The sequence below is a fragment of the Meleagris gallopavo genome, chromosome 5, assembly GCF_000146605.3.
Source record: "Meleagris gallopavo isolate NT-WF06-2002-E0010 breed Aviagen turkey brand Nicholas breeding stock chromosome 5, Turkey_5.1, whole genome shotgun sequence".
Taxonomy (NCBI): Eukaryota; Metazoa; Chordata; class Aves; order Galliformes; family Phasianidae; genus Meleagris; species Meleagris gallopavo.
In genome coordinates, this window is record NC_015015.2 from 58031793 (window position 1) to 58055072 (window position 23280).

Genomic DNA, 23280 nt, shown 5'->3' on the forward strand with positions numbered 1-23280 from the left:
AGGGCCCTACTCATGTTGCTCCTGGTACTTTCCTCCTCCTTGCCTGCTAGGCGTTATTAGTGGGGATTCTCAGATATGAGACACACCTTTAAAGAAAGCAGCCCCTTTTCCATGTTATATTTACACGAGCTGTCACTGTCTCTACTCATACCAGGAGGGTGAAGGGAGTCTGCAGAATCATGACTTGAAAGTTACCTGTGTCTGCAGCTTAGCAGGTGAAAAGAGCTACACAACTTGTGCAGACCATGGGGAGATGCTTGCAAGCCACAGTTTCTCAACTTTTGACTAAAGCATCCCCTGTATTCTGACATCCTGGCTCTGTCCCCTCACTGTGCCTAAACACAGGGAGCCACATGGAAGCTCTCTGTGCTTGACCAGACGAGCATGTGCATCAGTTGGCCTCTTGAGTTGGTGCTGGAAGAGCCACTGCTGAGATATAGCTCAGAGCACACGGATGTTCTGAGTTTTCTCAAGGGGAGGTTTAGATTAGACATTCAGGGGGAAATTTTTCACTGAGAGGGCACTGAGGCCCTGGCACTGCTGCCCAGAGGACTGTGGGTGCCCCATCCCTGGAGGTGCCCGGTGCCACGGATGGGGCTCTGGGCAGCCTGAGCTGGTGCCTGATTCAGTGATGGGTGACCCTGCCACCAGAAGGGGGTCTGAGCCAGATGATCTTTGAGGTCCTTTCCAACCCAACCACTCTGTGATTCGATGATTCTTCACTGCCTACTGAGAAGGACAGCCTTCAGCTCCAACATACCGTGAGCCAACATTGCCACTACAGCTGTTAAACCGACAACTCCTGATAAACTGTTACTGACATTTATTGTTGACAGGTGCCTGAGATCCACCCATGCAGTGCTTTCCTATTGCACCTTTGGCACTAAGCAAGGTTGCTCACCTGCACACATACTTAAATGTGTGACTTCTGCTGGTTTGGTGTGGATGGAGACATGGGTGGACGTGCTGTCAATGAGGGTGGATGGATGAGTCGTAGGAGAGGCTGTGAGAGTTCACTGCAATTTTGAAATGCTAGATGTTGATGAAAAGCAGATTTTTAAGTTAGAAAAATAATTTCTGATCCACAGTTTTTTGTGTACAGACTCATGTTCTAACTAAAAATACTTTGCTCCAGGGATGCTGTTTGTTTTCTACTGCTGTCAGTGCAAGCAGCCTGGATCTACAGAATCTGGACAGATATTATAACCAAACTATTCTGAGAAAACAAATTTTAAAAACAATATATGTGATGCAGCTGTTTAGTAGCTCCCCAGGGCTTAGTGATTCTTGCTGCCAGCTCTCAGCTCTTTTTGCTTTAAGCCGGGAGGGCCCAAGTCTTTAGATTACCTTATAGAGTATACATGTCCCTCTCCTCTCCATGCTGTCACCCTAAAAGGCTCTAACAAGTCTCCTGCTGCCACGTTCTCATCCTCAAGGAAGATCTGTTAAAAGTTTTTGCCTCCTTTTGATCTTCCGGACCCTCTCTCAACACTTTTCACGGCCTCCTGAAAATGGGATTCTCCAAGTCAATAATTTGCTTATTGTCTCCCTAATGTAAACTTCCATGGCTTTCATCAAGGAAGCTATTGCCTTGCCTGTTCTTTTCACGTCTCCTATCGGATTCCAGGTTTAAGAATCATTCCCCCACCTGAAACGAACACTAGCACCTGTCTGTCTATTGCTCAGCGACTCAGTTGTCTATGGGTATTATGGGATTTATGCCTGATAGCTCCTTTCTCTTTCACTGTTCAGTTTAACTATACCAAGAAGCAGCAGCTGACAGCAGAATTTGCACATGAAGTGATACTTAAGGGTGTGACAGTAGAGAAGACCTCTTGTATTCACAGAATCCCACAGGGCTGCTGAGGTCCATGCCTTTGGCCCTTGTTGCAGGATGGGAGCCTAAACAAACCATCTAACATAGTAAGAAATACTTCTCAACCTATTATATTCCCCCCACACCACCACCCTCCAATCCGTTAAAATAGCACAGTATTCTGTACCACAAAGGACTGTAATTTGTATGGAATGCCGAGCACTTGGGAAGCACAAGGGGACACGGAGCAGGGAGGCTCATCCCACAGACACTCTGTCCCTTTCAAACCATGGGAATACAGCCTGCCTCCCTCGATGTGTAATGCAGCCTTGAGAGATGAACGCTGATTTTAGCCCGAACAAAAATTAAAAAAAGATGTTTCCAAAGTGGCACAGCTCCTCCTTAGCCCAGAATCTTTCCCTTAGGACAATGAAGCTTTTTATAGGTTACATACAAACAAAGAATATGGAAGATAGAATCATAGAATCCTTAGAGTTGGAAGAGACCTTTAAAGGCCACCCAGTCCAACTCCCCTGCAGTGCACAGGGTCACCACAGCTCCATCAGGCTGCCCAGGGCCTGATCCAGCCTCACCTTGGATGTCTGTAGGGATGGGGCATCAACCACCTCTGGGCAACCTGTGCCAGTTTACTCTTGATCCACAAATGAAATCTAATTACTGCTCAGCCATATGGAACAGAGAACATCTCAGCCCTAGGGACATTAGACCCTAAGTAGTGCCTGCTGCTACCTAGGACTCTTCTTTCAGTGCCATGGAGGAAGACTGAAGAAATAAGATGGACTGAATCTCCCTGGTTTAGACTTCAACAACGACCTGCAGGGTAACCATCGTGAATGTTTGGTTCAAGATTTCCTGATGCTTTCCACTTGCTTCACACTATTTTAACAGTCTGAACTAGTTTTAATATAAGCATAACAGGTTTTATAAAGCGTAAAATTCTTGTTCTGAAGAGAGGTGCTATGTCTGCTTTCTGCTCTTCTGATTGTGGTGGCAGTGGGCACAGGGAGAAGTTGCCATGGTTCTGCATGGATTTTCTTTGCCTTTTGCTGACTGTTTTTGGGGGTTTTAAACCCTCCTGCTTTCTCGCAGTTTCACTCAGATTATCTTCTTCTTTCTTACAGTGGAGTGCCAATACTATTAGCTAAACCACATCACCCATGCTTCTCTTGTGGAGCCCTGACTGCAGCTGAGAGGTTGGGTGGGCAGTGGGGAATGGCAGCCTTTCCAGTCACTGAAGACCAAATGCCACAAGGACCACAGACCAGAAGCCCGAGACAGCTATAAGCAATGACCAGGATTTAAAACCTGGATATAGATCCTACACAGAAGGCACAGTCATAGCAGAACTGTGTCTTTCTGCTTCCACCATTCACCATCCTTGCTGGATTATAAGAAAATCTCCTGCTGAACTATTAGTAATTTGCACAAAGACTTAGGAATGAAAAAGCCTCCATCCTAAAGACTCAGAAATAAATACATGACTAGAAAAGCAAAAATGCCAAAATCAGTCGTGGTATCTATTGTTACTCATTGCATCTTCACTATCAGAACTTCCAAGAAAGCTGCACGTCCACAATTCTTCCATTTCCAAATCCACATCCAGCTATAACACAAGGCAGGATTTGCAGGGTGTGCAATACTGTGCTGAGATCTTTGGCCTTCTGGGAAACTGGTCAGACAATCTTCTGAGATGAGCTCTGACTGAGGGAATTGACCATTTACTCCCTCAGTGCAATTCACTCCACCTGTGGGAAAAGATTAGTTCCAACTGAAAAAGAAATGAGTTAATTTTACCCCTCTTCTTTCTGGTGAGTTGGTTCAGCTTCTACCACGCAGTCAGGCAAGCATGAGGGGCTGCAACAGAAGGAATGGACCCATTTAGGTGCATAAGGAAGAGGAGCAGAACTGCCCCTTCCGATTCAAGTGAGCTGCTGGACTGGTTCACCTTTATCACCTAAGTTCCCTCCTGGTCCCTATGAAGAGAGTCCATGTATAGATGACCTGAAGTACCACCCAGAGGAATGGCTTAAGACTGCACGTAAATCTTTTGCCTAATAGGGATAGAGTTGAAGCATCTCTGTTGGATGAGGTAAATACGGGCCATGGTATCTATGCCTTAATTTGCTCTTGCCAAAAGGTCAGTTTAGATGGACCCAAAGGGAGGACTGCATTATGCATCTCGTTTGAAACAGAAATCTTACTTTTCCCTTGAATACAGGCATTTTGCTCTTCTGACTAGGCACACCTGTTTTCTCAACTAACTCAAATCCTTGCAGCCACGTGTGCCCAGGGGAAGGAGGGAGTGTAATAAATAGCAGAAGCAAATAATTTACCCAGTAAAGAGCATTCCATGCTTTCTGTATGCAAATTCTGCATAAAAATTCTACATATATGGTACAGAACTGCTCTGAACTGAACTCTAAAAATGTTTAAGGCAAACACAGCTGTTATCAAGTGTTGTTCTTTCCAAAATGCCATTCAGTTTGATAGTTATCACTATGCCAACAGCATTCTCCATTCAAATCTCTTTTTTTGAGGTCTCAACAACTGCTTTACACAGGAGAAATTCACCCTGAAAGTCGGTGCTCTGGATCTATACCCAAATGTGTGTCTGTCCCATATTCTTATGATACCAAGTCAGCCCAAATTAATTCCAGCAGATCCTGGCCAAAGAGGCTGAGACAACTGAGGTTTTTAGGAACTACAAGTATTTTTAATTTGAGGACATACTTTGTAACATCCCTTTTCAGCAAAATATTTTAGAGCCTTTGAGTATGTACTAAAACCTCACCGGTGTCAGAAGACACATGATATATGATGTTCAAACCCAAGTATCTGGTAAAATTTGCTAAAGTGCCTGGAACTGAAATAACACCCTATTCAAATACCAGCTTTTGAGAGCTGGGTTAGATCAGAGTTGTAGTTTAATTGACTGTTGTTTTGTTTTTTTTTCATCCAGCTATAAAGGACTGGTTTTAAGAATCAAAAGTCTTTTAAACTCGTTATTCTACAAAACTAAAGGGGAAAACACTTCACATATGCCTCCTTGAGGGGGCTGGTCATAGGATCTCTGTGCACATCGAGTTCTTGAGAAAACATCTAAAATAACCCAGCAGCTGGCATTTGTAAATGTCACAGAGACAGTAAGGTCAGCTCCCCAGCTGAGGTCTACTTAATTCAAATCAGGACCTGAACTGTTGATTACTGAATATGGTTTAGAACCATAGAATCACCAAGGCTGCAAAAGACCCCCAAGATCATCCAGACCAACCGTCCACCTACCACCAACAGCTCCCCACTAGGCCATCTCCCTTAGTACAACATCTAGACATTTCTTGAACACATCCAGTATTATATGCACTTGTGTTATTTAATGTGTATTGTTTACTATTATATGCATGTGTGTGATTTAAAAATCCTGGGCTGGAATGATCTCACCCATCACACTGAGTGCCTACAAGAGGGACAGGAACTCACTGCCCCTTTGCATCCCTGCATTTCCTTCACCCCTGCCAAAGTGGTTCCCATGGAGGAAGCAGAGCTGGCAGCCTTGTCTGGGCTGCCTCTCTTCATCCCTTTCAGATGGGTGGATCTTTCAGGATCATCCTTCCCAGTGCACCAACCAGCACTGCTGAGCTAATGAGGTGGAGCAGGTCATCAGCACACACAACAGAATGGGAACAATCCTCCTTCCGCTCTGAAGCAAAGACAAGCAAGTGCTGCAGCGTGTATTAGTGCAACGCAGCATACATACCTACTGCTGAGCCCCAGGAGAAGGCAATTCACAGAGTGCCTTGGGAACAGAAAGCAACATCATCATCGTAAAGCCCAACCTTACAGCTGGAATTCCATTTTTAGAAAGTGAAGTAATGGATCCTCTGTGCAACGTCAAACCGCTCTGTACAGCGCGCTCTCCCTCATTAGCTCACCAAGCAGCAACAGCAGAGAAAAGTTGGGGGTTACTGATGCGTTGTAATTACTGCCTGACAGCCTGTCACTGGGCAAAGCAGAGGAGAAGTCTCTAATTAATGCAGGCCAGTTACTTTCCTCTCTGAATGCTTCCTTTCCTGAAGCACGAGGTGGAGCTACGGTAGGGAAGCCCAACCCAAGGCCTGATGGCTATTTCCATCTCTGTCATCAGTTGTAATCTAAACAGGTTTGACTTCATCTGGGTACAAATACAGCTTTGAGAAGAGCAGAAAACAAAGACAGATGGACCTGTCCACTAGCAACAAGGTTATTAACCCTGGATCCTAATAGTGAGCACGCTAATAATCACAATGAAGGAGTCCTGGCAGCAGGCTGAGCTCCATGATATTGCTGCCTTCAGTATCTCACGAGGAGACTGTGCAGGCCACATCCTCAGGGTCTTCTAGGGTTTCTATGGCGGTTTTTAAAATTCTCATGTGGTTAGCAGCAGCTTTAAGGATATGCTGTCAGTACTGCCTTTCCACAGTAGTGCAGTTTCGCATCAGCGATGAAGATGGGCAGCGGGTTTTCAGCGCTACATTGGATGTGACAAATCTCTGTTCCTCCCTCAAAAAAGCCATCTTTTTGCCTCTATGAGGTACAAACTAATAGTTCAGGTGAAGGAGGAAGATGGTAGAGAAACACCTTTCCTCAATAGGCAGGTTCAAATTACTGCCCTGGAACTCTCACAGACTCCCAGAGGAATCTCATGAAAAAGCAGGGTCAGAGAATGAAAAAATGAGTGAAAATGTCACAGAGAAAGGAGGGAGCATTAAATCTTCACCCTGAGTGTGTTCAGTTGTACTTGATATTGTAAACATGGGAAGAGCCTTGCAAGAATTAGGTGGAGGAACACACTGAGAATTACTACTGCCTCAAAGCAGACCGATTTCAGAGGTCAAAGACAGTCCTCAAGATGTCAGAGCTGACGGACAGTCCTGCCTGAGAATGCCATGAAGGAATCTGATTGAGACAATCTGCAAGAGACAAAAGAAAGATAACAGAAAAGCTTATCATTTTCCAGGAATGAAAGCAACATCGTTGGACAAACGTGGAACGATTCCAAGCTCAGGAAGGACTTCAGTTACAGCCCATGTTGACATCCATGACATCAGACCAGGCACCACTCTGGAGCTCTTGACAGGCTGCAGGAAAGGGTTTTTAAATGACCTTTTCAGAAAACTTTTCAAGCAAGTTTTCCTGGCTTGGAACAGTAAGTGAAAGTTTAGCTAGGTAAGCACACAGTGAAGGAGGGGAAACTTGGTTTTGTTGAACATTGAAGCTATTACAGGGAAGAGAGTTTCAGTTTTACACAGAGGGTTAACAGCCTCTTGGAAGAGAAGATGGGAGTCTTCAAACTAGCTGTGTCCTGGGAGGCTAAAAATGAGATAATCGTGATAGGAATGCCTAAATGTGTGTGTAATCTCTAATTGGACAAGATTTGATTAGCAAACAGCACTACAATTCAAGGCATTATCTAGCCTAAGGATACCTCACTACTACTTTGCTGCAGATTATCAAACCACAGCTTGGCCAGTAAGAGATGCCATTCCTAATGCAGCCAGACTGATCAGGAAATTTCAGGGCATGCTTATGTGGTACCTCTAAGCCAATCTCACAGCAAACTGTCAGCAAAAAGGCTGGCTCACCCTCCTGGCTTTTTCATCCTGTGCTATGTCTTATGCTTCTGTGCGTGTATGGTGAGCCTCTTCAAGGAATTAAGAGTGCTGTTAGACTAGACATTTATTTAACTGCTTAAAGGCAGACCTGACTGTACAGTAGGGGGTGCAGAATTACCTCTTTCAGTAGAAGGGCAAGGTGCTCCATCAGCTCAATTGTATCACATCTTCAGTTCCTTCCAAGAGGAGGAACATCATGATGTAGATAGTCTGAACCACCTTCTAGAGATCTCTCTCTAATTAATAGAAGAAGCCTAATGTGATTGCATCTTAACCCTAAGAAAAAGAATAATTATCAATGTTTTTACCTTCCCCAAGCTGTCTCATCCCAAAGCCTGATGACTACTAAAGTGTATGGAAAGGAGGGAGCAGAAAGAGCAGAGGATAACGTGATACTAAGGCAGTTCTGAATGAGAGACTAAAAATGCTGTGGACACACATCCTAATTTAATCTGGCAGATGAGCAGTTACACAATCTACACTTCTCACAGAGCTTGGGAAAAGCAATGTACATTAAAGTCATGAAGAGTAGTTGAGGATAACAATGTCTTAAACTCAGTATACAGGACAGCATCTAAAGGTACTTTAAGTGTTGTGGTCTGGGAGATACCAAGCCTAAAAACCTCTGTGTTGAAATAATAAGGAGGTGTTAGAGACCCTTTTTTCTTTTTTCATATCAATAAGTAATACAGATATAGTTGAAACCTGGGGTAAGTCACTCAATCTGAACGTTAAAGTCAGTGATTAATCTCCTTCTGTAAAGACAGAAGAATAAAACAGAAAGGACTTGTTCCTTTGCAAGGACACTTACCTGTTAGGTGGTCAGAGGTCACATGGAAATACACGTCCGAATGCTTCCAAACTTCTAAGTGAGCAGAAATGTGGCTGTTCGGGCTCCTAGTTATCATCAGGTTGAGACAACTGGTTTCAAGCCTCTGTCTGTGATGGATAGAAAGAAGAGGTGAGACTTCTATTGGAGTAACCAGTAAGGTCTGTTGTGCTTTGAAGGAGGTTGGAATATCCTCCAAGTATTCAAAGAAGGACTACAGAAATACTCAGATATCACTGTATGAAGCTAAAGAGATGGCTGCAATGAGGAGAGAGCCGACAGCCAGGAACTTTTCAATTTAACAGAAGTATATCACAATCCTGCAGCTGGATGGGGTGGAGCCATACGGATTCAGCTCTAAACTAAGAGGTAATTTCCTTGTCATAAGCATTATCAAATATTGGACCACCTCAGCTAAGGATGTGGCTGCCTTAGTTCTCCTTAACAGGTACGCTTCTAACAGAATGCTTTAACCTGGCTTCCAGAGAGCACCGCCTTTGGAAACAGGAGGATGCCAGTGGGTGATCAGAGCTCCCTTCCACCCCAAGAGCCTGTGTGCAGGCAGGGCTACTTCTTTAAAACAAATAAAGATGCTCTTGCAAAGTCGGAGTGTGAAGTGATCTGATTGATGTGGTCTGATACAACAGATTTTGCTTTATAGGCTGAACTCACAAACTTCATCAGCTTCCCAAGAGTCCCATGGAAACACATTGATGCTCACCCCTTCAAGACCACTGCTTAAAAATAACTTACAGTCATTGCTAAGAAGCAGACCAAGAGCCATTAACCTTTGTGCACAGTAGTTAAAATACATGGTTTACAGACATGGATTCACATATACAAAGCATATATGGACTGGATGAGCATTATGGTCCTTTTCAACCCAGGCCATCCTATGGTTCTATGGTACGTAAAACTCCGTTCCTTCAACAGCAAAGAACAATCCAAAGAACAATAAGCAGTAGGGAGCAGCTGCTCACAAGTAACACAACCTCCTTGGGCAACCTGTTCCAGTGCCTCACCACCCTCTGGCTGAAAAACTTCCTCCTCATATCCAACCCAAATCTCCCCTGGCTCAGTTTAAAACCATTCCCCCTCGTCCTATCACCATCCACCCTCACAAACAGCCGTTTCCCCTCCTGTTTATATTGTTCCTTTCCCTTTTCTTCACTTTTTCTAAAAGAATAAATCAGAAAAGCTCTCATATCCCACTTCACAAATTCTTTAAGAAAGAAGGCAGACAGCCCCAAAAAGCAAAGTAGAAACAATCTCTAACAACCGTCTCTTCTTAGGGCAGACACATCTGCACTGTCAGCTGTTCTGCAGACAGGCAGGTCTGAAGATTGCTACACACACAACGCTCCTTGTGGGCTCCCAGCCTATAGTACAGCTCCTGAGAGTGGATTTTGATGGGTCAAAGCCATTTTATTGAATTAGCCCTTTATTGTTTACATTAAATCCAAGTGAGCTCACAAATACTGACTTATCCTTCTGAAAGGCTGGATTATACCGCGTGGCTCGGATGCAAAAAAAGATTAGGGTTTTGTACTAATTACTTCCAGCATGAGGTGTGCATGGACCAGAAGACCATTGAAGATATTCTGCTGAGCATTTCAGTGCAGCAATGCTTGCCATCTTTTCTTGCCTAAGAAAGGCTGCTTCTCCATAGAATAAATTTGAAGGGCCACACAGTCATTAAAACTCATGTATGAGATCAGCCATGGCTGGGACAGAGGATAGTAACAGCTCTTTCCACACAGAATCGTAGAATAATTCATGTTGGAAAAGACCTCTGAGATGCCCAACCCCAGCCCACCCCACCGTGCCCACTGCCCACACCCCTCAGTGCCACATCCCCACATTGTGGAACACCTCCAGGTGACCCCACCACTCCTGGGCAGCTGTGCCACTGCAGCATCAGTCCTTTGGAGAAGAAATGTTTCCTAATACCCAACCTGACTCTCCCCTGGCACAACTTGAGGCCATTCCCTCTGTCCTATCACTGTTAACCAGCTGCAGAGGCCTACCCACACCTCGTCACCACCTCCTTTCAGACAGTTGTGGAGGGCTAGAAAGTCTCCCCTCAGCCCCTTCTCCACACTGACCCACCTCGGCTCCCTCAGACGTGTGCTCCAGAGCCTTCACAGCTCTGTTCCCCACTGCACAAACTGCAGGGCCTCAATGTCTTTCTAGCTGAACACAGCACTTGAGGTACATCCGAGTGTTTCTAGCTGTTTCACCCGCTCTCCCAAAGTCGCTGTTGCTGCCAAGTGCACTGCAGCATCACTTCCTATTCCGAATCACTCAGAAAGAAAGAAAGCAAAAATCTATTATCTAGTTATTACTAAGTGCATTCTGATTAGTCTGATCAATGAAGCCATCCATCAGCAGGCATGGCTTGTCAGACTACAAACCCCATGGTGCTGCCAGGAGCCTGAAAAATTGGAGTTGAATACAGATGTGAAGATGTGGGAGACACGATGCGCCGGGATCTCTGTCATTGCTGCAAACCACCAGCACTGCAGAATCATAGAATTGCTCAGGTTGGAAAAACCCTTAAAGATCATCGAGTCCAACCACAACAAGACCATCCTACCCTACCTCTAACAGCCCACCCCTAAATCATGGCCCTGAGCACCACATCCAAATGGTTTTTAAGCACATCCAGGGATGGTGACTCAACCACCTCCCTGGGCAGCCCGTTCCAATGCTTAACAACCTTTTCTGTAAAGAAACTTTTCCTGATATCCAACCTAAACCTCCTCTGATGCAACTTGAGGCCATTTCCCCTCATCCTGTCACCAGTGAGAAGAGACCAACCCCGCTCTGCTGCAATCACCTTGCAGATACTGGCAGAGAGCAATAATGTCTCCCCTCAGCCTCCTTTTCCCCAGACTGAACAGTCCCAGTTCCTTCAGTCTCTCCTCATAGGCCATATTCTCCAAGCCCTTCCCCAGCCTTGTTGCCCTTCTTTGGCCCTGCTGCAGCACCTCCATGTCCTTTCTGTACTGAGGTGCCCAAGACAGACAGACACACACCACATGGCAGACCCACACTGTGTCTTTTCTTCACTAAATGACCCCTCCTATTTCTCATAACCAAACAGGCACCTGCCCATGCAGAACGGACATCCAGCTCCTGGGCTGCTTTCATGGCCAACGATGGAATTCTTGCACAGGCAAAATAAATCTGCTGGGGAGTTTAACATCTTGTATGGGCAAAACAGATGTCCCAGAAACACACACAGCTTTCACTGAATAACTCTGCAGAGTGACATCAGATCTTCTCCCCACACAGATTACTACCCGGGGCCCGGGCTCTGTTGGTGTTTGAGAGATGATACTCCGTGTAGCTCTTGGGACAGAGCAAACAGAAGGCTTAAATGCAGCCTGGAGATGTGAGAGCTGCTGATCCTACCGAAGCTCACCTCCTGTCGCCTTCACGTTCAGCAGCAGCAAGACAGCGTGGGCTTCGTGGGTTCTATAGCAAGCCAAGTGTTTGCTCTGACTCTACATCGCAAAAAACAAATATACGGGTCTGGCCGCGGTCACACAGCTGCGGTGCGGAAGGTAAGGCTCACAAGAGGGTCTTGTTTTAAATCTCGCATTCAATAAACTGCTAGAAGGACAAAATGAAAACAAGCTATTGTGTTAATCTCCAGATTAGCCCTCATAGTCTGTCAATTTAATACTGATTAGTAAACAATGTCCATAATTAAGCTGTTGTTGGAGACACAAATGCCCCACGAGCCCGAACTAATGCGTAGCATTCAATCCTTTTACAAAGGACGGCAGATACAATTCCAGGAATGTTAATGCTGCCAAGTATCCATGATGCACATAACAAAAGAGGAGGCAGAGTTGAGGTAATTAAGCTCACACTGGCCCTTCTCCCCAGCCCCTGTTTGTTTATGGACTAAACGTTATGAGGCGCAGTAAATAAAACGCCACCGAATCGTGGGATTGGGACCAAAACCAGTATGAAGTTTATGGGGTCGTCAAACGCTGGATTCCCCCGGCATCAAAGCACGCGTAGCCTTTGCTAAGGCCGGTGACATTAATGTGCATGACAGGGGTCCACGGGGCCGCGGTCCCCTAATTGTTTAGGAGACCTTTTAGTCTGGTTGCAGACTGCATGTCTTGGTATTTGCGGAGCTAATTGCACCGAAATCCGCCAGCGCCGTGTCTGCAGCGATGGGTTCACTCATTTATCCCCGGGAGAAAACTCGGCTCTTTGTCAGCCCCGCTCCCCGCTTCGCTCCGGGACTCACCCCGCTGCTGGGGGAAGGAAGCCGCTCCCACAGCGCGGCCGATGGAAACCCACGGGCCGCGCAGGTGCGGGAGCCTCAACACTGCGACAGGGAACAGGGCCGCTCCGGGCGCTGCCCTTCAGCGCTGTGGCAGCCGCAAAGCAAAGTCTGCAGTTCAGGCCTTCTGGAGCTCCGGGTGGGAACAGAGGAAATGCTGAGGTGCTGCTGGGCTCCTCTTACCACCTTATTTTTCACAGAATCACAGAATGGCCCGGGTTGGAAGGGACCTCAAGGATCACGAAGCTCCAACCCCCTACCACAGACAGGGCCACCAACCTCCACATCTCACAGCAGCCCAGGCTGCCCAGGGCCCCATCCAACCTGGCCTTGAACACCTCCAGGGATGGACGGGGCATCCACAGCCTCTCTGGGCAGCTGTTCCAGCACCTCACCACTCTCACAGCAAACAACTTCCCCCTCACATCCAACTGAAATCTGCCCTCCCTCAACTTCAAACCATTTCCCCTTGTCCTGCTGTTATCTCCCCTTTCCAAGAGCTGACTCCCCTCCTGTCTGTAGGCTCCCTTTAGGTACTGAAGGCTGCACTGAGGTCACCCCGCAGCCTTCTTTTCTCCAGGCTGAACAAGCGCAGCTCCCTCAGCCTGTCTGTAGGGGAGGTGCTGCAGCCTCTGATCATCTTTGTGGCTCTCCTCTGGACCCTGAATTTTCCACACTGAATCTCATGGATCAGCAGTGTAGGACTAGTGCAGCCTGTAGGGCAGGGGGAAATGGTTTCCAACTGAAAAAGGGGAGATTTAGAGAGGATATAAGAAAAAAGTTTCTTACTACAAGGGCAGTGAAGCACAGCACAGTTTGCCCAGAGAGGTGGTGCTGCCCCATCCCTGCAGACAGCCATGGTCAGGGGATGGGCTGTGAGCATTGATGGAGCTGTGGGTGTCCCTGTGCACTGCAGGGAATGGGACCAGAGGGCCTTGAAGGGTCCCTTCCTACTCAAACCATTCTGTGATCCTATGATTCTGTGATCAACACTGGGCTCACTGTGACATACTTTTCCTCCACCCCCAACCTCCCAGCCCCTATAAAGAGCTGAGGGTGGACATACTCATAGGCAGTCTCTTACATCAATCTCAGTATTTTTCACATGGGGAGAGAAGGGGCACTAAGCATAGTCTGAAAAGTGACATCATGCAGAAAAATATTTTCCCTAATATGGACTCTGAGATTTACAATCTTCAAAGTAAGAGAACTAAGTACTTACTGAAATTTTTCCAGATTTCTTGATTTATTTTCTCAGTTGTCTTGCCCCCATACTTGTAAGCATACACATAGAATGGCCTGGGTTGCAAAGGCCCACAATGATCATCCAGTTCCAACCCCCTGCTGTGTGCAGGTCGCCAACCAGCAGCCCTGGCTGCCCAGAGCCACATCCAACCTGGCCTTGAATGCCTGCAGGGATGGGGCATCCACAACTTCCCTGGGCAACCTGTTCCAGACAGATAGACATATCCAACAAAATCACAATGATAGCATTTCACAGAGGTAGGACTTTCTGTCCAAGGATCTCAAAGGCCTTGGCCCACATTGCAGCCTGGGCCGTACCACAAACTAAATCATTTTGCCAAAGGTCAGACAATGTAGATTAGTGTTATAAATGGAAAAAGTACTCTAAAGCATCTTCCCCACTGTCCATCCCAGATGACCTATCGAAACGTTGAACGGCATGGAATGGCTTCCTATTTCATCATGTGGATGTGATTAGGGTGGGTCACAAGTTCTTTGAATTTTTGGCCAGATGGGAACTGAGCTTCCTGAGCCTTTCTGAAGTGCTACTTGTCTGTGTTTGCCCATGAAGAAATGTCAAAACAAGAGCAGGTGAGACAACAAAGTACACATATGCAGTTCAGATCCCACTGAATCGCACAGTGGTACATCAAAGGGAGCAAAGAAGGTAGTTGACATGGAAGAAAGTTGGGGTTTGGGATTGAAACACAGAAGTGAGACCAGAGTATATTATTTTTTTTCCCCATTTTACACTGGAGAGTCACAGAAGAGACAGTTTCCAATGAGCCATGCAAGAGACCAAAAGAGGAATAATATCCTTCTCTACTTACTCTCCTATTTTGACAGGGGAAGGTTTTTTTTACTTGAAGACTCCAGTTCTACTGAAGCATATTTGCCAAATTGTCCCCATTTTGAGCACATTAGCAGAAAAACAGGAGTACATATAAACTGTAGTTCCATTTCTGGTTTCAGGTTGATCATAATACAACAGAGACTTCTCATTGTTCAGCAGGAGACAAATATATGCTTGTCTCTGGGTTTGTAAAAGACGTAGGAGTTGGTCTCTTATTGCCCCTTATTCTTCTCACTGTCTCATCATGCAACACACTGATTGCATTACAATTTGCAGAAGACTTGGAGATATTTAGATGAGAGATGCAACAGACGCACTTGCATGGAGTATATATTAGAAAAATACATCTCCTCTCTCTCTAAGGGGATGGATAAGCACAAAATGGCTCTTTTTCCTACTGGCCATTGCCAATGGCTATCAATTCATAAAGAAAAGAATGTCACAATGCATTTAAACAGACATGAAAAGCTGAAAATGAAAGCATCCGTGGAGAGCTGCCCTTAGCTCCTGAGAACTGCCTTCCTCGAGATCTGGAAAGAAAGACTTTGAAGCTTCTCAATAAAAAACATAAATACAGTCCCTCTTGGTAAGAGAATTTAAAATTGAACAATTTAAAATTAAATAGTTAGCTGGAGTATTCTCCAGGTTAGCTATGAGCTGTTTGAAAGTCAGCTCTTTGGTACTCACTCAGAAGAGTTCTTTTATGTCAAGTGCCCTGGGAGGCAGAACATGCTTCACCAACATGCACCACCGAGCTGCTCAGCACAAGAGCAAATCCTGCCTCGAGCAGCTTTTCCTTGTCCTTTCAAACACAGAGGGCTGAAGGGAGGCTCAGAGAGAAGGGCAGTGTGTGAAGTTACTCTACAGACATCTCTTCTGGTTCCAGCAATACCTGCAGAAAGCGGGACAGCCTTCAGCCCTATCAGTCCCCAGCGGAAACCATTCATGGAAGCACCGTATTGCACATCGATTTAGTGAAGACTTGCTGTCTGCCTCCATGCAGAGGAAGGCATCCTGCTGACCAGAGTGCCGACGGACGTAGGGAAGCCAAGCCTCACCTGTCTGCTCTGCTACACAGCTGCAGTGTGATCCTGGGCAAACTGCTTGCACACAGGTCCTTCAAGGATCTGTTTTTTAATGGAATCTTAAGTTATTACTGAGAATTATATACTTTAAAAGTGTTGTCATTCCAGACACAATTTTTCCACATTCCAGTTCTTCATGTGAAAAAACAAGACAGCAAACCCTTTTTGGTTACCAGAAATGCTATAGGCATGCAAATAAGACTGAGATGCTAGGGGATGTAGCTACAGAAGGAGCCACTTATTTAAGTTAACATAGCATCTATTAAAATAACGTTCCGCGTTCCTTTATGGCTTGTTTGTGCTCTCCACAGTCATCCAAACTTGCCAATATCAGCCACACGTGGCTGACCTGAGCTGGTGCATCTCCTCTATAGGTGGAGAGAGATCTTAACAGTGTATCCCACTGCTGAGGAAAGCATTGTGAAGAGCTCAGCCTTCATCTCTGAACACCAAGATCCAGCCAGACTTTGCTATTTGCTAGATACAAAAATCATCCAACTATCAGCCTCATTAGCATAGAGACTAATTGTTGCAGTCTTCACCAAACTTCTTGCTAAGAAATTATTTTCACTGCTTCAGCCTTTGTCACTCAAGGAAACAGGCTCAAGTTGCTCAGGGACTTTAGTTTAGGTTGGACACTAAGAAGAATTTCTTCATGAAGAGGGTGGTGGCACTGGAATGGGTGGCCTGGGGCAATGCTGGAGTCCCCATCCCTGGGGCTATTTAAGTACTGTGTAGACATGGCACTAAGGGAGATGGCACTCAGTAAGTCAAGTTGATAGTCGGACTCGATGATCTTGAAGGTGTTCTCCAGACTAAAAGACTCTATGAAAGATAATTCTCCCATTTTTCTCGATCCATCAGTTCAGCAGTAACGAAGCTGAACTCCCTGCTGCCTAGTCTGCCATTCACTGTATGCTTGCCCAGTACCCACCCACACCTCACATTCCTAGGTGGTCTCTGTCCCATCCTGGCTGACAGAGGTCCTTACCCTGTGGTCTCTAATCTGCAAAGAGTCTCCACAGATGTTTGTGGTGGGCTGTAGGATCATCTGGATATGCGCTGCTGCTGAGGCTCCATTCCCCAGCAGCTGGATTGTTATTTAAAACACTTAAAGTACACTTGGCACCTTCTAGAATTGCTTCCTTTGATGAGTCAGGAACACAGGTGCTATAGTTAGTTGCTGCAAAACAGAGCTTGCTAGGCTTCTTGCTGGCCCTCCAAGTGTTTTTCATCCCCCAAATGCAGACACGTGGGAGATACCCAGAAGCAGAAAGAAGGAAACGTTATCCCTACCTTTAGAAAGTTCAGTGAAAATTAAGAAATTGTAGGGTATTTTTCTGGAGGCAGGAGCCCAGCCCAACACCAGCTTTCTTAACAAGGGACTTCACACCATTTCATAGGTGGAAAGACCACTGTGTGTCAGTTCTCACTGACCATCCAACAGTCCTAACAAATGCAACGCACTGCAAGGATGGAGGATGGGAGCTACAGAGCAGAGAGTGCCACCAAGGCCATTGCTACTGCTGGAAGTTCCAGCTATGGGAGTCAGAAGGCCACAGAAAGTCATAGTGCATGTGCTCCTGAAGGCATTCCCTAAGGCAGGAGGAAAGGAGGCTATAATTTGCTGTGAGAAAACTGGGCAACAGTCCATGAAGACTGGAAAAAAAAAGAGTGATATTGCAAAGGAAGATTGTGAAATCAGATGCCACCTTGTGGCCAAAATCCATGGAATTGCTGTGGTAGAGACAATACAGTTCACAAAACATACAAATAAGCAGACAAAAGAGAAGAAATGAAGGCTAAAAAGACTGATGAATGGTGACCTATTTTGGAGCTATATATTGGAGCCTTTTACTCTCCAAGCCTGTGTTTCTGTCTACAGGTACAGAACCAGCTCTTCCATACTTGAGGCTGATAAACTCCATTAAAGGATAGCTGTAACTACGGAAGTTTCCCCCACCTTTTCAGTACAAAAATTGCAATGCATGCTCTACAAGTTTGTCCAAGTTCTACACGAACCAGAGCAGGAGGCAATGCAGGAAATCACGTTCTGATTTAAAATCAGGGGCCGGTTGTGGTCTTTCCCATAGAATCACAGAATCATCCAGGTTGAAAAAGACCTCCGAGATCCCCAAGCCCAACCCCAGCACACCCCACCATGCCCACATCCCTCAGTGCCACATTTCCATGGCTCAGCAGGACAGTGACTCCACCACCTTCCCGGGCAGCCCGTTCCAGCACCCGACTGCTCTTCGGAAGAAGAAATGTTTCCTAATATCAACCTGACCCTCCCCTGGCACAACTTGAGGCCGTTCCCTCTGTGCTATCGCTGTTACCTGGGAGCAGAGGCCGACCCCCACATCACCACAACCTCCTTTCAGGCAGTTGTAGAGTGTGATAAGGTTTCCTCTGAGCCACCACACGGTCAGTTAAGCCTTTACCAGCACACATTTTGGATGATTCTCATTCTTGTTCCACAGTTTTGCTAAAGCAGAAATCACATCAGTCCTTCTGAGCATATAAAGAAATGCTTTAAGCACGTAACAGCAGCAGTTGTGAGTAAAGGGTTAACCAGCAGCCATTATTATACTGAGGAAATTGCCCCAACAGAAGTATAACCCACATGGTAGAAGACAAGTGTTATTCACAAGTTATTAATAAAAGTGACCAAAAAGAAGGCAATGCTATACTGTTCTGTTAATCTCATAAGCCCAGATGTTCGTGAAATGAAAAACAGCCCAAGTCCACGACCTTTCATACTGATGTAAAGGAATGTTTAAGATATGATGGGATGTTATATATCATGGGATGTTAAAAACATCATGGAAATATTCAGTATGGATAGCAAAAATTTAAAGAATCAAATACTTAAAAAACACACATCTGATAAAATGCAAAAAAAATTAAAAAAAATCAATTGAGGTCATACTTTTCCACAACCATTACTTTATATGCTTTCTAGACACTAGAGCTTATAAAATGTCACAGCACCATAATGGCAGGGCTGTTACAGCATAGTACACAGGACTATCATAATTCCTTGCACAGTAGTGAGGAAATATTGGTGGCAGGTGGATGGTTGGACTGGATGATCTTAGAGGTCTTTAACCTTCTTGAACCTATGGCTCTATAAAATGTTACGCAGAAAGCACCCTGCAGGCCAAAAATAAGTCAGTGGATGGACTTCATTGCAGCCCACTGTCAGAATCAGTTCTTGGGGTAAGCAATTAATGTGGAAGCAAATTAGTTTGTGGAAATGAGAGTCTGGAGTGAAATCACATACAAATGTTAGTCAGCACTTTCTCTTCTTTAAAGAACGCTTGGATTTTGTGTTGAGGGACATGGATTAGTGAGTACTATTGGTGATGGGTGAGCGGTTGGACTGGATGATCTTGAAGGTCTTTTCCAACCTTGGTGATTCTGTGATTCTGGCATAAATCGAGAACCACAGGGCAGAAAAAAGTCAGTGCATGCAGACAGCAAAGAATTCAGACAATCTTGGTCTTCCTCTTTCGTACCTTTTCCTTTCAGGTGCTTCAGCCTAAAACTTCACACTCCTCCTTATGTAAGCTCCGCTGGGGTGAGTTGCAGGCAGAGGGCAGTCCCTCTGTGAACACGGTGCACAGAGCTGAGGCTCGGAGCTCTATGGAACACATGTCCATTGCAGCTCCCCATTAACACCACTGCCCAGTGCAGACTGTGGGGCTGCTCACCAGCACAGGGCCATGGGAAGTAAGTGATGGCATAAAGGAAAAGACACCAGCATTCTCCTTGCATACCCACTGTGCTGGGTACCCACTGTACCCACTGACACTGGGACAGCCTGGCCTGGATGAGGGCAGCACGGGGCAGGTTTGGGATCTCAGTTTACACAGATGAGTTTCCACGAGTGTATGCAGTATCGGGCTCTGTTTTCCATTTGCTCATCAAATTCCAGCACCGTAAAGAAAGGAACAGTGCTAAATCCACCATTTTAACCTTACACATACCCACCATTACAGCTGAAATAACTCAGCAGTTTTTGAGTCAGATGAGTGCAAAGAAAGCATCTGTAACCAATTGCCCATTTTTTGTTGGCTTGTTTTTCCCTGGCAATTCTATATCAAAAATTGTGAATGCAATTCTACCTTTTTCTTCTTCAGAAAAGAAAATACACAACCAAAAGAAGCCCTGACACATGTGCTCTCAGGCTGAAAACACACATGCCAAATTCAGCCTGGAGAGAATTTTTACGGCTGAGTTATAAAACCCTGAAAATGGGGATTTATAATGGAAATGCTGACAGACCATTAGCTACAATAATAACATCAACGGAGCAATAGAATTTCCAAGTTATCTCCTTTTTGTTTGTGTCAGCATTCCTGCAGCAGAGCTGGCACAACCAGCACAGCACTTCAGCCCTCTCCTGCAGCACCCACGGAGCGCAGGGGAGCAGAGAGGCACAGAGCAGTGCTGCATCTCTGGGTGTGCTCCATCCTGAGCATTGATACGGGGTGGGTGCTTTGGGAAGAGCCCTGCCTCCAAGCAAAGCCAAGTGGCAGCCCACCAGTTCTCCTGTGAGCCCACAGCACAGCACAGCATAAGGGTGGCTTCCAGTTTTCTCTGTCATTCACAAAAGAAGTGATGGAAACTCCTTGAACAGGGCACGCAAGGACTGCTCAGCACTGTAACTGTGTGTCATATGCTCTTCTTTCAGAAGCTCAAACTATGCCTTCTCCAAGAAGATGAGTATCCTGAAAATATTCAAACTGTAGTGCTGCTCAAGAGAATCTGCTCCCTATTACAGCCAAGAACATGTTGTTTAAACATACAATAAGCAAGGGCCAATGCTACAGAATCTGTGTCATCTTTGTCCATGGAAGAAAATAACTCCTACGGGTAAAGACAGGCTTAGCCCATTGCTTATATACTGCTGGTTTATTAGGAATCTCAAACTATTGCATGGTGCTGAGACTGGGAATGAAAGAGGATAACACAGCTTTGTATATATACAGTTTTGTCAGATCCAGGATTTAGAAAGGTACACCAACTCAATGGGCCTCTGCCCAGGAGGCTGTGGATGCCCCATCCCTGCAGGCATTCAAGGCCAGGCTGGATGTGGCTCTGGGCAGCCTGGGCTGCTGGTTGGCGACCTGCACACAGCAGGGGGTTGGAACTGGGTGAGCACTGTGGGCCTTTGCAACCCAGGCCATTCTATGGTTCTTGTTCCCTCTCTCATCGGCATGCTGAAGCACCTGCCATAACACAGCACCACTACTCCCATTATAGAGATGGGAAAAGGAAGGCACATTGGTGAAATAAATTCCCAACTATTATATACTAGGTTAATTACAAAACCCAGGAAAAGGGCCCATGTTCTCTCCTCACTTCTGTAAGATCTGTCATACAGCCATAGTTTGCAGCCTCTCTCATTCTAAGGGTGCAAATCCAAAATACAACCCATGAATTGACAAAACTCACCCACTTCAAAAGAGCCCTGGTTCACTCCTACAGCAGCAGCTAGCAGGCTTCAAAGCCACTCAAAACCATTACTTTCCCCAACAAGTATTCTGTTTTGTACAAAACCAGCAAATTTAAACAATTTTTTTTTGTTCAGCACACATTTAAGCCTTGTCCATCCTAGATGAAACCAGCTGATACCAATGGCAGCAGCACATCTTGGGGGCTGGACTAGGTGAGGTCCATTCCAATCCCTGAGCTTCTGGGATTCCTACACTTGCTGTTACTATGGCTAACTGTAAAATACTCATCTTTCTTTTCAAGAGACCAAATGGCCTACAGAGAGATTACCTGCAAGATCATGACCCCCTCCTCAATGCCCTTGTCAGGAATACTGCAATGGCTAACCTTACAGGATTATTGCTCTGGAAATAGAGCTGTCAGGCTGGAGAACGTTTCCTGCTGTAGGCAAGGCTGCCAGAAGCCCAAATCCATCTTAAGCCCTTCTCTCCACTGCAACAGTGCGCAGTTTAACTCACCCAAAAAAAGAGCCAAGTGGATGGATCTCTCCCCACTGACTTCCTTCTCCCCATGATGTGGTTCCTGCAGACACCCAAGCTCAGGCTGGACGGGGCTCTGAGCACCTGATGCAGTGAGGGTGTCCCTGATCACTGAATGGGACTGGGACCAGATGGTCTTTAAGGGTCCCTTCTCCACTCAAGTGATTCTGTGTTCTACACAACCTAGAAATGCCCATGCCCTGCAACTAGAGAGAAAAGCAGTGTTTATTTCTTTCAGGTAAGCACCAGAAGTGCAGTTAGTGATCCGGTGAGCTGAGCGCACTGGGGAGCGGTGATAGGGTGGCTGTTCCCAGAAGAAAAACTCATCTCAGCAAACTCCAGCCTTGCTGGCAATGCACAGAAAAGGCTGCCATCTTGGAGCTGGCCAATATTAATTGTGTTGTTCTCCATATACTCATCATCAAAATCCAACAGCAAAAACCAGAGAAACGGGAAATGCTGAATTAAGGTAATACTTCCCCACCCCGGCCACCACACAGCCCTAGTTCTGTCCCTGCAGCAATGCCAGCCATTGTAAATCAGATGACTTCTCAAGCTGTTTGTAGTCCTGAGCAGTTCCTAGAGGAGGAGGAGTAGGTGTGTGGCTCTGAGCCACGTTTCAGTACCTCCCTGCCAATTCCTGCCTTGTACTTCTCGCTCCCCAGATGCAGGTTCACGAGCCATGACAAAATCTGGGGGCAAAGTAGAACAGATGCACAGAATCATTTCTCCTGGTCTGAGGTTTCAACAGGAATGCTCCAGACAGCTTTTGTTGGGGCTGAAGGGAACAGGCAGTGCTGGATGCAATGGGAGCCCAGCACCTGCCCTCACCCCGCCGTGCGCTCCGTGCTTTCACTGTGTCACATTGAGAAGAACCAACATTTGCTACACACAGCCCTGGCTTTTAAACTTACAGAACACAAAGTGATTTATAAGGTGCTGCTACAAAGTTGTCTGAATTTTAGAAAATTAGAGGGGCTAGATTTTTTTTTTTTTTAATTACAGTGCTTAAATTGGTTTGGCTATTTGTTTCATTACAGGAGATCAAAAATAATCCCAGCATTCACAATGAGCAGTAAAATGTATTTGAATATGCTGGAATAACCTTAAAAGCAGGTGGCTACCTTATTAAGTGTTAAATATTCCGAGCTGAAATACGAGTCTGTTTCCATCCAGTGCATGCAGTAAATGGCTTCCACATATGAATAACAGCCCATTAGCACGATAAAAAAATAATTAGTTATCCAGTTGAAACGTGAACAAACCTACTAAATACAGGAATTTCAAGGGGTCACTTTTACTTTACGAGCCATCACTCCAGCTGGATAGCTGTGGGTGACCTAACCTCAACATACACTTGATGTTGTATGGGGTTGGTTTACCCACAGCGTAGTTATTTGGGAGAGAGGAGATGTGGGGGGATAGAGAGGTCTGGATGGAAAAGATACACAAGCCCAACCAGCAGCCCACCCCCT

At 45.7% G+C, this 23280-nt stretch overlaps 1 long non-coding RNA gene across 1 annotated transcript in view; it reads right to left on the bottom strand.

Annotated features, from left to right (window-relative positions):
- LOC116216707 overlaps positions 1–23280 on the bottom strand; it is a 118799-nt gene that overhangs the window by 82905 nt on the left and 12614 nt on the right. Inside the window, exon 3 of the long non-coding RNA XR_004160015.1 lies at positions 8297–8424. This is a non-coding gene — a long non-coding RNA (uncharacterized LOC116216707). The remainder of the gene's footprint in view (positions 1–8296; positions 8425–23280) is intronic.